This window comes from Cervus canadensis, chromosome 8 (genome assembly GCF_019320065.1).
Source record: "Cervus canadensis isolate Bull #8, Minnesota chromosome 8, ASM1932006v1, whole genome shotgun sequence".
NCBI lineage: Eukaryota > Metazoa > Chordata > Mammalia > Artiodactyla > Cervidae > Cervus > Cervus canadensis.
The window spans coordinates 43,633,663-43,649,164 of NC_057393.1; the positions used below are offsets into that span (position 1 = coordinate 43,633,663).

General features: G+C 38.3%; 1 long non-coding RNA gene across 1 annotated transcript in view; it reads left to right on the forward strand.

Annotated features, from left to right (window-relative positions):
* LOC122446190 overlaps positions 1-15,502 on the forward strand; it is a 162,663-nt gene that overhangs the window by 98,213 nt on the left and 48,948 nt on the right. The window contains exon 2 of the long non-coding RNA XR_006270807.1: positions 1,614-1,680. This is a non-coding gene — a long non-coding RNA (uncharacterized LOC122446190). The remainder of the gene's footprint in view (positions 1-1,613; positions 1,681-15,502) is intronic.

Here is a 15,502-nt window from a genome sequence, read left to right on the forward strand (position 1 = left end):
TGTAGCAGTCAGGCTCCCCTGTCCTTCACTATCTCCCAGAGTTTGCTCAGATTACTGTCTACTGAGTTGTTGGTATTATCTAAACATCTCATCCTCTGCTGCTTTCTTCTCCTTTTGCCTTCAATCTTTCCCAGCATCAGAGTCTTTTCCAGTGAGTCAGCTCTTTGATTCAGGTGGTCACTAAGTATTGTAGCTTCAGCTTCAGCATCAATCCTTCCAATGAATCTTCAGAGTTTGTTTCCTTTAGGATTGACTGCTTTGATCTCCCTTGACAGTCCAAGGAACTCTCAAGAGTCTTCTCCAGCACTACAATTCGAAGGCATCAATTCTTTTGCACTCAGCCTTCTTTATGATCTAACTCTCACATCCATACATGACTACTGGAAAAATTATAGCTTTGATTATACGGACCTTTGTTGGCAAACTGATGTCTCTGCTTTTTAATATGCTGTTTATGTTTGTCATAGTTTTCCTTTCAAGGAGCAAGCATCTTTTAATTTCATAGTTGCAGTCACCATCTGCAGTGAATCACGTGTTGTCTTTTTCAATACTTAAGAGTAGAATGGCTGGGTTATATGATAAACGTATAAGACTGCCAGACATCTTTTACCAATGGCTGTACTTTGCATTCCTACCAGAGGTATATTAGTGTTTCCTTTCTTCCCCATCTTACCAACACTTGGTATGGGTAGTCATTTTAGCCACTCTAATAGGTTTGTAGTGTAGGAGAATTGTAGTTTTAATTGGCATTTCCCTAATGACTAATGATGTTGAACATCATTTTATTTTTTTATGTGTCTGTTCAAATCTTTTATTCATTTTTGATTCTGTTGTTTGTTTTCTTATAATTACCTTTTAAGAGTTCTGTCTATAATCTAGAATCAAGTTCTTTATCAGATATATCATTTGCAAATATTTTCTTCTGATCAGGAGTCTATATTTACAGTCTCTTAGCATTGTCCTTCATAAAGGAGAAGTTCTTAAGTCCAATATGTCAACTTCTTTCTTTTATGTATGTGCATTTAGTGTCAACTTTAAGAAATGTTTGCCAAACCCAAGGTAAAAATATTTTCCACTATGTTTTCCTCCAGAAATTTTATAGTTGAGTGACTGAATATGCAAATGAACACTCACTAGACCACATATTAAAACAAAACTCTAACTCATAACCTCTGAAGCAACCAACCGGGGAAGTCAAACCACAACTTCTATAGCAGTTGGCCAAAAGTGGTTAGGACTTGAGCTTGCATGATGGCTCAGATGTTAAAGAATCCACCTGCAATGCAGGAGACTTGGATTAGGACTTAGTAACTCCCAACATCTGTAACTTTCACTCCCACTTTCAACTCAGGACCACCTAGAGAAAGACAAATGCTTCACAGACCAATCACATAGGATGCCCCATTTCCACTTTATTTTACTCCAGATTCCCATGCCAGCAACCTCAAATCAGAGCATACCTGAACCTGTCCTTTTTTTTCCCCCCACTATAAAGCTTTCCCAGTCTCCTGCTTGCCTTTGAGTCTCTGCTAAACATATATGATGATAGCTGATTCCTTGTTGTAGTGATCTCTGAGTAAATAACCTCATTTTGGTGATCTTAATTTTTATAGACTTCCTGGAGGTTCCACCAACATAACATCTGCATTGCTTTTGCTGTGAACCGCAGCCTTTCTCCAGGTATGTTACCCACAGAGGCTTCTTGTTCCTTCCTGTGAGTGGCTTGATGAGTCTATGCTGATATGGTGAGTCAATATGGGCTTTGTACTCCTCTACTTTCTTTTGTGATGAGTTCTTTTATCAGTAAACTGCTATTGATTTGTACTTTGGTACCTGGCTTTTCAACAAAGGTCCGTCTAGTCAAAGCTATGGTTTTTCCAGGGGTCATGTACAGATGTGAGAGTTGGACTGTGAAGAAAGCTGAGCACCGAAAAATTGATGCTTTTGAACTGTGGTGTTGGAGAAGACTCTTGAGAGTCCCTTGGACTGCAAGGAGATCCAACCAGTCCATCCTAAAGGAGATCAGTTCTGGGTGTTCATTGGAAGGACTGATGCTGAAGCTGAAACTCCAGTACTTTGGCCACCTCATGTGAAGAGCTGACTCATTGGAAGAGACCCTGATACTGGGAGGGGCTGGGGGCAGGAGGAGAAGGGGATGACAGAGGATGAGATGGTTGGATGGCATCACTGACTCGATGGACATTAGTTTGAGTAAACTGCAGGAGTTGGTGATGGACAGGGAGGCCTGGCGTGCTGCGATTCATGGGGTCACAAAGAGTCAGACACGACTGAGCGACTGAACTGACTAACTAACCTGGTTTTTGCTATTGATTTCCATGTGTTTGGCGTCTTTCATAGAATGAGGCATTCCTTTTCATTCCTTCTTGCTTTCTTTGGTACTAGCTTGTGTTGTGCTATTTTAAAATATTTACCATAAGAAGAAGAATCACAAGGTAGGACATAGATATAAGGCACACAAACCTGTCAAGCTGGTCTCACAGACCCAGACCAATAAGTTTGCTCTTCTTCCTGATTCTGTGTTTGGAGAAGTTTTGCTGAGTCATCAATACAACCAGAAAAGGTTTTCCTTTCACCTGGTGTTTTGGTCCTGAGATCTTGGTTTTGATCCAGAGAGAGTGTTCTCTTTGGTTTTATGCTCTGCTGGGGCATACAGATTGTCATATGTTCAGAGATGACCAACTGTAAGATTGGGGACCTGAGACTCAAGGTGCACAAGCATGATATTCCTGCCAATGGTAGCCAGTTTTTATGGGATCATTGAAGACTAAATATTCTCCCTTCCAGGGAAAACTATTGAGATATATATATATATATATATACGAATACTAATTCTTGCATTTCTTTTTCTAAATAGTGTTACTTCACTTAAGAATGATTTAGGTCTTCTTCTCTCTTCTGGAGAACATTCTTCTCTCTTCTGGAGAACATTTAATTTGAACAAAATTGTTCATTTGGGAAGTGCTTTGGGCTTCCTTTGTGGCTCAGCTGGTAAAGAATCTGCCCACAATGCGGGAGACCTGGGTTCAATCCCTAGGTTGGGAAGGTCCCCTGGGGAAGGGAAAAGCTACCTACTCCAGTATTCTGGCCTGGAGAATTCCATGGATTATATAATCCATGGAGTCGCAAAGAGTCCAACACGACTGAGTGACTTTCACTTTCTTTAACTTTAGAAAAGTAAAGAATAAGATTTTTCAGGACCAGTTGGGCAGCAGTTTTGTTGGCATGAAGATGTGACAGAGCATGTGGGCTTCTTGCCTGCCATTTAATGTCTAGACCAAATACTGAGGCAACAGCCTTTGCAGCGAGAGAGAGAAAAAAAAAAAAGCTTTACTGTGGGGTGGGTCATCAAGCAAAGACAACAGGGAGCAACGCTCAGATCTGTCTCTTCAGCTGGCTCTTTGAATGAGATATTTATTTCATTAAGTAGGGTGTAGGAGGTGGAGAGGGAGAAGGCAATGGCACCCCACTCCAGTACTCTTTTCTGGAAAATCCCATGGATGGAGGACCCTGGTAGGCTGCAGGCATGGGGTCGCAAAGAGTCGGACATGACTGAACGACTTCACATTCACTTTTCACTTTCAAGCATTGGAGAAGGAAATGGCAACCCACTCCAGTGTTCTTGCCTGGAGAATCCCAGGGACGGGGGAGCCTGGTGGGCTGCCGTCTATGGGGTCGCACAGAGTCGGACACGACTGACGCAACTCAGCAGCAGCAGCAGCAGCAGCAGCAGGAGGTGGAGAAGGCTAGGAAATGGTGGGTAGAAATTAATAGTAAATTTCAAGAGTTCTCTGCACAACCATGACTGTTTTTCATGAGTTTCATGTGCTAATTTTCAGCGGTGAAGTTCAGTGTTTTTACATGTGATCCCAGTGTATTATATGTGGCAGATTTTCGACCTTCGATATCTAAAATTCATTTTCAGTTTTTCTTTATCTACAAAATGCCTCCCAGATGTACAGCATAAGGGGCTGTCAGCAAGTTCTTTTCTTATGTATTGTTTTTCCGGTACTCTGCAAAGCAAGCTTGGGAGGGTCTTAGTGAATCATTTTGTTTCTATTTTGTTTGTATCTTTTGGTCCTGAGTGTGTACAGTAGGAGATACAGTTTCACAAAGTCCTCCAAATGAAATTCTGAATCAAAAACGTCTTCACTAAGATTTTTTGCCCAAATCAGTTCAGTTTGGTCACTCAGTCGTGTCTGACTCTTTGCAGCCCCATGGACTTCAGCACACCAGGCCTCCCTGTTCATCACCAACTCCCACAGGTTACTCAAACTCATGTCCATTGAGTCAGTGATGCCATCCAACCATCTCATCCTCTGGTGTCCCCTTCTCCTCCCACTTTCAATCTTTCCCAGCATCAGGGTCTTTTCAAGTGAGTCAGTTCTTTGCATCAGGTGGCCAAAGTATTGGAGTTTCAGCTTCAACATCAGGCCTTCCAATGAATATTCAGGACTGATCTCCTTTAGGATGGACTGGTTGGATCTCCTTGCAGTCCATGGGACTCTCAAGAGTCTCCTCCAACACCACAGTTCAAAAGCATCAATTCTTCAGTGCTCAGCTTTCTTTATAGTCCAACTCTCATATCCATACATGACTACTGGAAAAACCATAGCTTTGACTAGATGGCCCTTTTGTTGACAGAGTAATGTCTTTGCTTTTCCATATACTGTCTAGGTTGGTCATAGCTTTACTTCCAAGCAGTAAGCATCTTTTAATTTCATGGCTGCAGTCACCATATGCAGTGTGTTTGGAGCCCCCCCAAATAAAGTCTGTCACTGTTTTCACTGTCTCCCCGTCTATTTGCCATGAAGTGATGGGACCAGATGCCATGATCTTAGATTGTGGAGTTTTAAGCCAACCACTTCCTCTTTCACTTTCATCAAGAGGCTTTTTAGTTCCTCTTCACTTTCTGCCATAAGGGTGGTGTCATCTGCATATCTGAGGTTATTGATATTTCTCCTGGAAATCTTGATTCCAGCTTGTGCTTCTTCTAGCCCAGCATTTCTCATGATGTACTCTGCATGTAAGTTAAATAAGCAGGGTGACAATATACAGCCTTGATGTACTCCTTTCCCAATTTGGAACCAGTCTGTTGTTCCATGTCCTGCATACAGGACATGTATGCTTCCTGACCTGCATACAGATTTCTCAAGGGGCAGGTAAGGTGGTGTGGCATTCCTGTCTCTTTAAGAATTTTCCACACTTTGTTGTGATCCACATGATCAAAGGGTTTGGCATAGTCAATAAAGCAGAATAGATGTATTTCTGGAACTGTCTTGCTTCTTCAATGATCCAACATCCAATGGGTATTGGCAATTAAGCAATTAACAAATGAGACTCTTTTCCTAGCAAACTCTCCCCTTCCTTGTCCTTCAATTGCCTCTCTGTATTCAGCATTCTCTTTTCCCCCCTTTCCTTATGATCTGTGTCTTACACCTCAGTCAACTTCTCCCTTCTCTTCCCCTTGTCCAGAATTCCTGCCTTTAATTAGTGATCTCTGAAAACCACAAATGCCAGTTACCAATAAAGATCCATCCCTCCCATGAGCCAGGTGTTTAGGCAACTACAGAGTTTACACCTTGGAGTTTGGCTGAATTAAGAGTTATATTTAAATATTTGTCTAAATCTATAGACAGAGGAGCCTACTGGGCTACAGACCATGGAGCTGCAAAGAGTTGGACACAACTTAGTGACTGAGAATACACTCACTAAATCCATTAAGTATCAGCACATATGTATAGAAAAGTTTAGAATTCTTTAGGGTACATATGGTTATCTAACCTAAATCAACTTATGGACTTGTTGGTTAAAAACTCAAATGTTAAATCCGAATGGCAAAAGCTGATTCAACAACTCAGAAGGAAGCCAAAATAAATCTGAGGGTTCTCTTTGCATAATAAACCCAAGGGTCCAAAAAAAATCCCCCAAAGTAAGCAAAGTTTCCTAAAAGCAATACCCAAAGCATTTCCAATAAAAAATCAACTGGACCATAATTTGATCATGCAAACAGAAAAGATGAAATAGTAGGAGATTTGCTCAGGACTAGAAAAATACCCTGCAGCAACATTCAGTAATTAACAAAGGTGCTGATGTAATAACAGCCTTTCTTCTCATTTTGTTAAGGAATTAAACTTGAAATTAGTTTAATTTCCAATTCTAAAACAGAAATTAGGATGGGAAATGGCTCCTTTATCTCAACTACAGCATCTATAGGGACATTTTATATATTTTTTTAAATTGATTTATTTATTTTAATTGGAGACTAATTATTTTACAATATTGTAGTGGGTTTTGCCATACATTGACATGAATCAGCCATGGGTGTACATGTGTTCCCCATCCTGCAACCCCTCCCACCCCCCTCCCCATTCCATCCCTCAGGGTCATCCCAGTGCACCAGCCCTGAGCATCCTTTCTCATGCATCAAAACTGGACTGGCAATCTTTTTCATATATGATAATATACATGTTTCAATGCTATTCTCTCAGATCATCCTACCCTTGCCTTCTCCCACAGAGTCCAAAAGTCTGTTCTTTACATCTGTGTCTCTTTTGCTATCTCACATATAGGGTCATTGTTACCATCTTTCTAAATTCCACATATATGGTTTAATATATAGTGTTGGTGTTTTTCTTTCTGACTTACTTCACTCTGTATAATAGGCTCCAATTTCATCCACCTCATTAGAACTGATTCAAATGCGAACATTTTCTGTTATTAAGGTACAATTGATATAACCTTATATTAGTTTGAGGTGCACAATATAATGTTTTGATATCTGTTTATACAGTACTGGCAATCGCAACTTGTGATTGTTCATCTTATGATTTTTCAAATCACAATGGTATGAGATCTATACTCACCCAATAGAAACAATACTTTGAATTTTTAATTTTTATCTTTTATCTGGTTATCCATAGGCATTACAGTACTGTCTTGCAATGATATGATAGCAGCAGTGGCAATACGCTACAGCTCCCAATCAGACTCAGGACCTCAAGGGTGAACGACCGATACATCCACAACCATTCTGTACTCATACAACCATTCTGTTTTTCACCTTCAGTAGAGCATTCAGTCAGTTCAGTTAAGTCACTCAGTTGTGTCTGACTCTTTGCGCCCCCATAAACTGCAGCACACCAGGCCTCCCTGTCCATCAAACTCCCGGAGTTTACTCAAACTCATATCCATTGAGTCTCTGATGCCATCCAACCATCTCATTCTCCGTCATCCCGTTCTCCTCCCGCCTTCAATCTTTCCCAGACCCTTCAATCAGGGTCTTTTCAAGTAAGTCAGTTCTTCGCATCAGGTGGCCAAAGCCTTCCAATGAATATTCAAGACTCATTTCATTTAGCATGGACTGGTTGGATCTCCTTGCAGTGTAAGGGACTCTCAAGAGTCTTCTCCAACGCCACAGCTCAAAAGCAATGATTCTTCAGTGCTCAACTTTCTTTATAGTTCAACTCTCACATCCATACATGACTACTGGAAAAACCATAACTTTGACTAGATGGACCTTTGTTGTCAAAATAATGTCTCTGCTTTTTAATATGCTGTCTAGGTGGTCATAACTTTTCTTCCAAGGAGCAAGCGTCTTTTAATTTCATGGCTGCAGACACCATCTTCAGTGCTTTTGGAGCCCCAGAATAAAGTCTCTCACTGTTTACATTGTTTCCCCATCTATTTCCTGTGAAGTGATGGGACCAGAAGCCATATCTTAGTTTTCTGAATGTTGAGTTTTAAGCCAATTTTTTCACTTTCATTAAGAGTCACTTTAGTTCTTCTTTGCTTTCTGCCATAAGGGTGGTGTCATCTGCATATCTGAGATTATTGATATTTCTCCTGGGAATCTTGATTCCAGCTTGTACTTCATCCAGCCCAGCATTTCTCATGATATACTCTGCATATAAGTTAAATACACAGGGTGACAATATACAGCCTTGATGTACTCCTTTCTGGTATGGAACCAGTCTGTTATTCCATGTTGGGTTCTAACTGTTGCTTCCTTACCTGCATATAGATTTGTCATGAGGCAGGTCAGTTGGTCTGGTATTCCCATCTCTTTAAGAATTTTCCAAAATTTGTTGTGATCCACACAGTCATAGGCTTTGGCATAGTCAATAAAAAAAAGTAGATTTTTTTTTTTTCCTGGAACACTCTTGCATTTCCAATGAGCCAGTGGATGTTGGCAATTTGATCTCTGGTTCCTCTGCCTTTTTCAATCCAGCTTGAACATCTGGAAGTTCAGAGTTCACGTACTGTTGAAGCCGGGCTTGGAGACTTTTGAGCGTTAATTTACTATTGTGTGACATGAGTATAATTGTATGGTTGTTTGATCATTCCTTGGGAAATGCTTTGGGTCTTGCTTTTAGGAATGGAATGAAAACTGACCTTTTACAGTCCTGTGGCCACTGCTGAGTTTTCCAAATTTGCTGGCCTATTGAGTGCAGCACTCTCACAGCACCATCTTTTAGGATTTGAAATAACTCAACTGGAATTCCACCACCTCCACTAGCTTTGTTCGTAGTGATGCATCCTAAGACCCACTTGACTTTGTATTCCAGGATGTCTGGCTCTAGGTGAGTGGTCATACCATCATGATTATCTGAGTCATAAAGATATCCTTTGTATAGTTCTTCTGTGTATTCTTGTCACCTCTTCTTAATATCTTCAGCTTCTGTTATGTCCATATCATTTCTGTCCTTTATTGTGCCCATCTTTGCATGAAATTGTTCCCTTGGCATCTTTAATTTTCTTGAAGAGATCTCTAGTCTTTCCCATTCTATTGGTTTCCTCTATTTCTCTGCACTGATCATGGAGGAAGTCTTTCTTATCTCTCCTTGCTATTCTTTGGAACTACATTCAAATTGGTATGCCTTTCCTTTTCTCCTTTGATTTTCACTTCTCTTCTTTTCACAACTATTTGTAAGGTTTCCTCAGACAGCCATTTTGCCTTTTAGCATTTCTTTTTCTTGGGAATGTTCTTGATCCCTGCCTCCTGTACAATGTCACAAACCTCTGTCCATTGTTCTTCAGGCACTTTGTCAGTCAAATCTAATCCCTTGAATCTATCTGTCACTTCTACTGTAAAATCTTAAGGGATTTGAAATAGGTCTTACCTTAATGGTCTAGTGGTTTTCCCTACTTTCTTCCATTTAAGGCTGAATTTGGCAATAAGGAGTTCATGATCAAGCCACAGTCAGCTCCAGGTCTTGTTTTTGTGTCTGTATAGAGCTTCTCCATCTTTGGCAGCAAAGAATATAATCAATCTGATTTTGCTATTGACCATCTGGTGATGTCCATGTGTAGAGTCTTCTCTTGTGTTGTTGGAACGGGGTGTTTGCTACGACCAGTGTGTTCTCTTGGCAAAAATCTATTAGCCTTTGCACTGCTTCATTCTGTACTCGAAGGCCAAATTTGTCTGTTACTCCAGGTATTTCTTGACTTGCTACTTTTGCATTCCTGTCTGCTATAATGAAAAGGACATCTTTTTGGGGTGTTAGTTTTAGAAGGTCTTGTAGGTCTTCATAGAGCCGTTCAACTTCAGCTTCTTCAGCATTACTGGTTGGGGCATAGACTTGGATTACTGTGATATTGAATGGTTTGCATTGGAAATAAACAGAAATCATTCTGTCGTTTTTGAGATTGCATCTAAGCACTGCATTTCAGACTCTTTTGTTGACTATGATGGCTACTCCATTTCTTCTAAGGGATTCTTGCCCACAGTAGTAGATATAATGGTCATCTGAGGTAAATTCACCCATTTCAGTCCATTGTAGTTCACTGATTCCTAAAATGTCGATGTTCACTCTTGCCATCTCCTGTTTGACCACTTCCAATTTGCCTTGATTCATGGACCTAACATTCCAGGTTCCTATGCAGTACTGCTCTTTTCAGCATTGGACCTTGCTTCCATCACCAGTCCCATCCACAACTGGCTGTTGCTGTTGCTTTGGCCCTGTTTCTTCATTCTTTCTGGGGTTATTTCTCCACTGATCTCCAGTAGCATATTGGGCACCTACCGATCTGGGAAGTTCATCTTTTTGCCTTTTCATACTAATCATGGTGTTCTCAAGGCAAGAACTCTGAAGTGGTTTGCTATTCCCTTTTCCATTAGACCATGTTTTGTCTGAACTCTCCACTATGACCTGTCTGTCTTGGATGGCCCTATATGGCATGGCTCATAGTTTCATTGAGTTAGACAAGTCTGTGGTCTATGTGATCAGATTGGTTAGTTTTCTGTGATTGTGGTTTTTAATCTGTCTGCCCTCTGATGGATAAGGATAAGAGGCTTATGGAAGCTTCCTGATGGGAGAGACTGACTGAGAGGGAAAGTGGGTCTTGTTCTGATGGGCAGGGCCATGCTCAGTAAATCTTTATTCTAATTTTCTGTTGATGGGTGGAGCTGTATATTCAATAAATTATTATAAAATATGTACTTTATTATAAAATTGGCTTTGTGTTATATTATTTGTCCAATTGTTGGCTAATGTAAATAATCTTGGCATATTTAAGATAGGCTAGGTTAAGCTATAATGCTCAGCAGGTTAGGTGTATTAAAAACATTTTTGACTCAGAGTATTTTCAACTTACAAATAGTTTATCAGTTTGTAACCCCATCTTATGTTGAGGAAGATATGTTTGCAAAAGTACCACAACAGTATGTCCAGTTAACATCTGTCACCAGAGATAGCTATTTTTTTTCTTGTGATAAAAACTACAGATTCACTCTCTAGCTGCTTTTAAATGTGGAATACAGCATTATTAACTATAGTCATGTTATACATCATATATCTGTGACTTACTCATTTTATAACTGGAAATTTGTACCTTTTGACCTCTTTCACCCATTTTGTCTTCCCCAACCATCCATTGTCAATCACCAACCAGTCTTTTCTGTTTTCTTTATTTATGACCTCTTTCACCCATTTTGTCTTCCCCAACCATCCATTGTCAGTCACCAATCTTTTCTGTTTTCTTTATTTATGAATTACTTTAAAAATGAATTTATTCATGTTTTATTTAGTTTTGGTTTTGATTCCACATATGAGATCATAAGGTATTTATCTTTTCTTTTCTAACTTATCTCATTTAACATAGTGCCCTCAAGGTTTTCCACATTGTGCAAATGTCAAGATTCATTCTTTTTTTATGGTTGAATGATATTCTTTTGCATATATTTGGCACATTTTCTGTATACATTCATTGGTCAATGGATGTTTAGGTTTTTTCATGCCTTTGCTATTATAAATAATGTTGCAATGAACATAGAAGTGCATATGACTTTTCAAATTATTGTTTTGTATTGTCTTACAGTAAAAATTTTGAACCCCTTGCATCAAGTGGGTGTGTCTGAAATATTTTGTATCATGCACCTACCTCAATGCACACACTAAATGCACTTTACTTAGGATTTGGCACATAGTACAATATTAATGTATAGGTTGTTTAATTTTAGAAACTAATGTTTCATGTGAAGTGAAAGTTGCTCAGTCGTGTCTGACTCTTTGTGATCCCATGGACTATATAGTCAATGGAATTCTCCAGGCCAGAATACTGGAGTGGGTAGCTGTTCACTTCTCCAGGGTATCTCCCCAACCCAGGGATTGAACCCAGGTCTTCCACATTGCAGGCAAATTCTTTACCAGCTAAGCCACCAGGGAAACCCAAGTGGCTTCATGGTGTTTCATACAGTGAAGATGATATAGGATGTCCCTATAGGAAGGTCAGAATATTACTCTAGTAAAAAGCCTTAGAGTAACTTGAGCAATGCCTTTATATTTGCCTCAGTTTTGAAGATGATCACATGACAGAATAATGCCCACAGAAACAACAAAAACAAACTTTTTGTCCTTATTGTGCATGAAATTTTGTGCCAAGTACTTTGCAAATATTATGTATTCTAGTATTTAGAGCACTCCTATAGGATAGATATATTTGTTATTACTCTAATTTTACATTTAAGGAAACAAGTTTACAGAGTTTACTTGATACACTTGAATTGCATAACTGGTTAGTGATGAAGCTTGTCTATAAATCCTTAGTTCAGGGTCTGTATTCAAAGTCACTGTGTAATATTGTCTCTTTACCTTCTTTCATCCTCTTGAAGGCAAAACTGCAATCTCAAGATCTAGGGAGTGTACCATAGCATTTTCAGCCAGAATTTATTATACTCTGAAAAGGATAACATTATTTTGACAATACCAATAAAAAAGGCCAAAACCATACTTCTTTTTAATAAACTCTTGATTATTGATCAATCTGCTATCAATAGTATCAAAGTCTATTTCTCCTCCCTGCCTGCACTTCCCTGCCTGGCAAAGCCAATTTAGAGATGGTCAGTGAAAAAGAAATCAAAGCAGTTTCACAGTTCTCTAAATATTTATGTATCTTGTCAAGTATAGGTAATTCTAGCATTAGTGCTATTGTGTCAGTCATTATAGTTAGTATATAATTGAATAGTATTATAATAACTCTTTTATAGATTAATAAGCCTAGGCCTGGAAACACTAATTTCTCAAGGTGCATAACTAGTAAATGAGATATTTGGTAATCAAATCTTATTTATGATTTTATTCATTAATCCAGTAAGTATTTATTATATACCTCCCAAAGATCATGTTAATAAAACTGACCAAAAAATCCTTGTCCTTATAAAACTTATATTCTATTGCAGCTATATAGGTGTGTGGATTAATTATACTGTATATCCTTTAGCAATGTGTTCTGTGAAAAAAATGAAGTAGGAAATGAGAGTAGGTATAGTTTGAAGGAAGGTGACATGGAGGTGGCCAGGTTACAATTTTAAATAAGCTGGTTTGGAAAGTACTCACTAAGATTACATTTAAGAATATACTTGAAGGAGGCTAAAGTGAGGCATGTGGGTATCTGTACCTAAGATAGTTAATTTTATGTGTTAGTTTGGCTAGGGAATTTTGTCTATTTGTTTGGTCTAACACCCGCCTAGATGTTGCTGTGAAGATATTTTTAAAAATGTGATTAGCATTTAAATCAGTAGACTTTAAGCAAAGTAGACTACTGTCTGTGATGTGAGTAGGTTTTACTCAGTCAGCTGAAGTCTATAAGAGGCCAGTGACCTCTTATACTGCCTCTAGACTGCAACATAGAAATTCAACTTGAGTTTTCATCTTTCAAGCTGTCAGGGAAGGCTTCCCTGTGAAGTATAACTTGAGCTCATACATGAAGGATGAATAAAGTTAAACCACATAAAGGGTATTGAAAGCAGGGATTGGAGGATATATATAAGACTCTGAAAGAAAACATACTCCAGGTAAAGGAACTGCATGTGTGAAAACCATTCCCAAGAGAAAGTATGCCTTGAGAAGCAGAATGGAGGCATGTGTGGCTGAAGCCAGAGGAGCAGTGTGGTGTGAGGTGAGATGTGTGAGAGTGTGTGGGGCCAGACAGGCAAGCTCACCACATTTACTGCTACTAACTTACCCTTGTATAGCATACTGACATTTTCAAAGCATATGCACATTTATTTCCTCACTTTATCCTCATACTATCCATGTGATACAGATAGCTTAGTGTAGAGTTGACAGGTGGTGTCAGGGATTCAAGTTAACATCCAGTGTCCTACAATCAGTTAATGTTGGTTCTGAAAATCAAGTATTATAAATTACAATGCTGGATAATTTCTCTCAGATCATGCTTGAATGTTTAATCTTACATTCAGATCTCCTTCTTCTTTGTCAACTTTTGATGATAATATTTGATTGTGCATCCAAAAATCACATAAAGTGTACAAAATTGGTTGTTTTGTAGTCTTGGAATTTAAAACCCTATTTTTTGGTCTGGTGCTTTTGGTTTACTAGTAAATGATTATTAGTAAAGATTACAACACTTTTTTTCATTCGTATATTCAAAATAAAATCCTCGTATAGTCAGGTTTCTTCAGCTATTTTAAATTGCTATGTTGTGTTTAATACAGTTGTGAGATTCAAGAACTTTATTATACTTTGTAACCCTGAATCTCTCCTTTCATAACAATTTATTTTATTGAGATTGCCTTCAAATTATAGTATAAGTTATAAAAAATATGAAAAGTTTTCAAAAACTAAGAAATTTTCTATTAAAGTATTTAACAAGACTAACTTGTGTTGGTTCAGTATTTTTTTTTCTTTGCAAGTTTTCTCTGAATCTAATTGGTAATCATGGATGCTTACATAGTACAGATGCATATTTAGCTCAGTTGAATTCATATTCCTCTCAAACATAGAATCCCCAGGGTAAAATAAACCAATAATACCATGACTAATTATACCATGGATGAATTGTTAATGCATATTGAAGCTGGTCTGAAGAGGCTGCAAACTTTATAATTAAAATTATATGACACTTTGGAAATGGCAAAACTATAATGACATGTCTCAGGAGTTCCAGGGGTTGAGGAAGAGGGTTGAATAGGTGAAGCACAAGGGATTTTTAGGGCAATAAAACTAATCTGTATGCTATTGTAATGGTGGATAAATGTCCCTATGTATCTTGAAAACCTGTAGAAATTTACAACACAATATGTGAACCTTAAGGTATATACATTTTACAAATCATTTCAGAGATTGGAGAACCTCAGGAAGGAATGCAGAAGTTATCACACAATCAATCAAAGTATATTAAAAATATATGAAACAGTCTCACTAGAGCAGGTGAGGAGAAATATGACAAAGTAACTTTGGAAATAAGTGCAGTCTGTAAGACTAAAGACAAAGGAAACTATATAAACTTTCTACTGTAGTTGATAAAATTGTTTTCCATAGGAGTACAGCTTCACAATTCTGATAGCATTATATACTTACATTATAATTGAACAATTAAATTAATGAATTGTGAATGTCAGATTTCTCATTATTGGAATATTAGTTTACAGATAATAATGGGTAGAGGTTAGAATGATCCATGTGATAATTACTTAGAGTTGGAGATCCCACTATACACTCATGTACTTTAGCTCACAAGTAAAAGCAGATGGTTTACAAAAATACTTATTTATAGATATGTGTATATAAGTGGGAATATATGTAATATACCTACATGTATTTTCTTGTTCTGTTATCTGATAATCTTAGAAGCAATGATACCTCAGTAGCATACCTAGTGCCCATATCTTGATTTTTAATACAATTCTTCAAAATAGGGAGCTAGTGGTACTTGAAGAAATAACTGATGCTAAGACTGGGGCAGGAAATATTCACGGTGAATTTGCAATAAGGAAGTGCACGAGAGAGAAGTCCACAGTGGTGGAGTATATCAAACACAGGAACGAACTGAAAGAGCACCCTAAAACAATCTGAACATCACAGTACATAATTATAGTGTTAGATTATAAGTGAAAGTATAAAATAAATATCCATAGTCCATGCTGGTATAAATATGTGATTGAACAGATGAATGGATATAAAGAATAGGCAAATCTGTGCAGAAGAAGTAATACTTTCCCTCCTAAGTGCGGGTTGCCTGC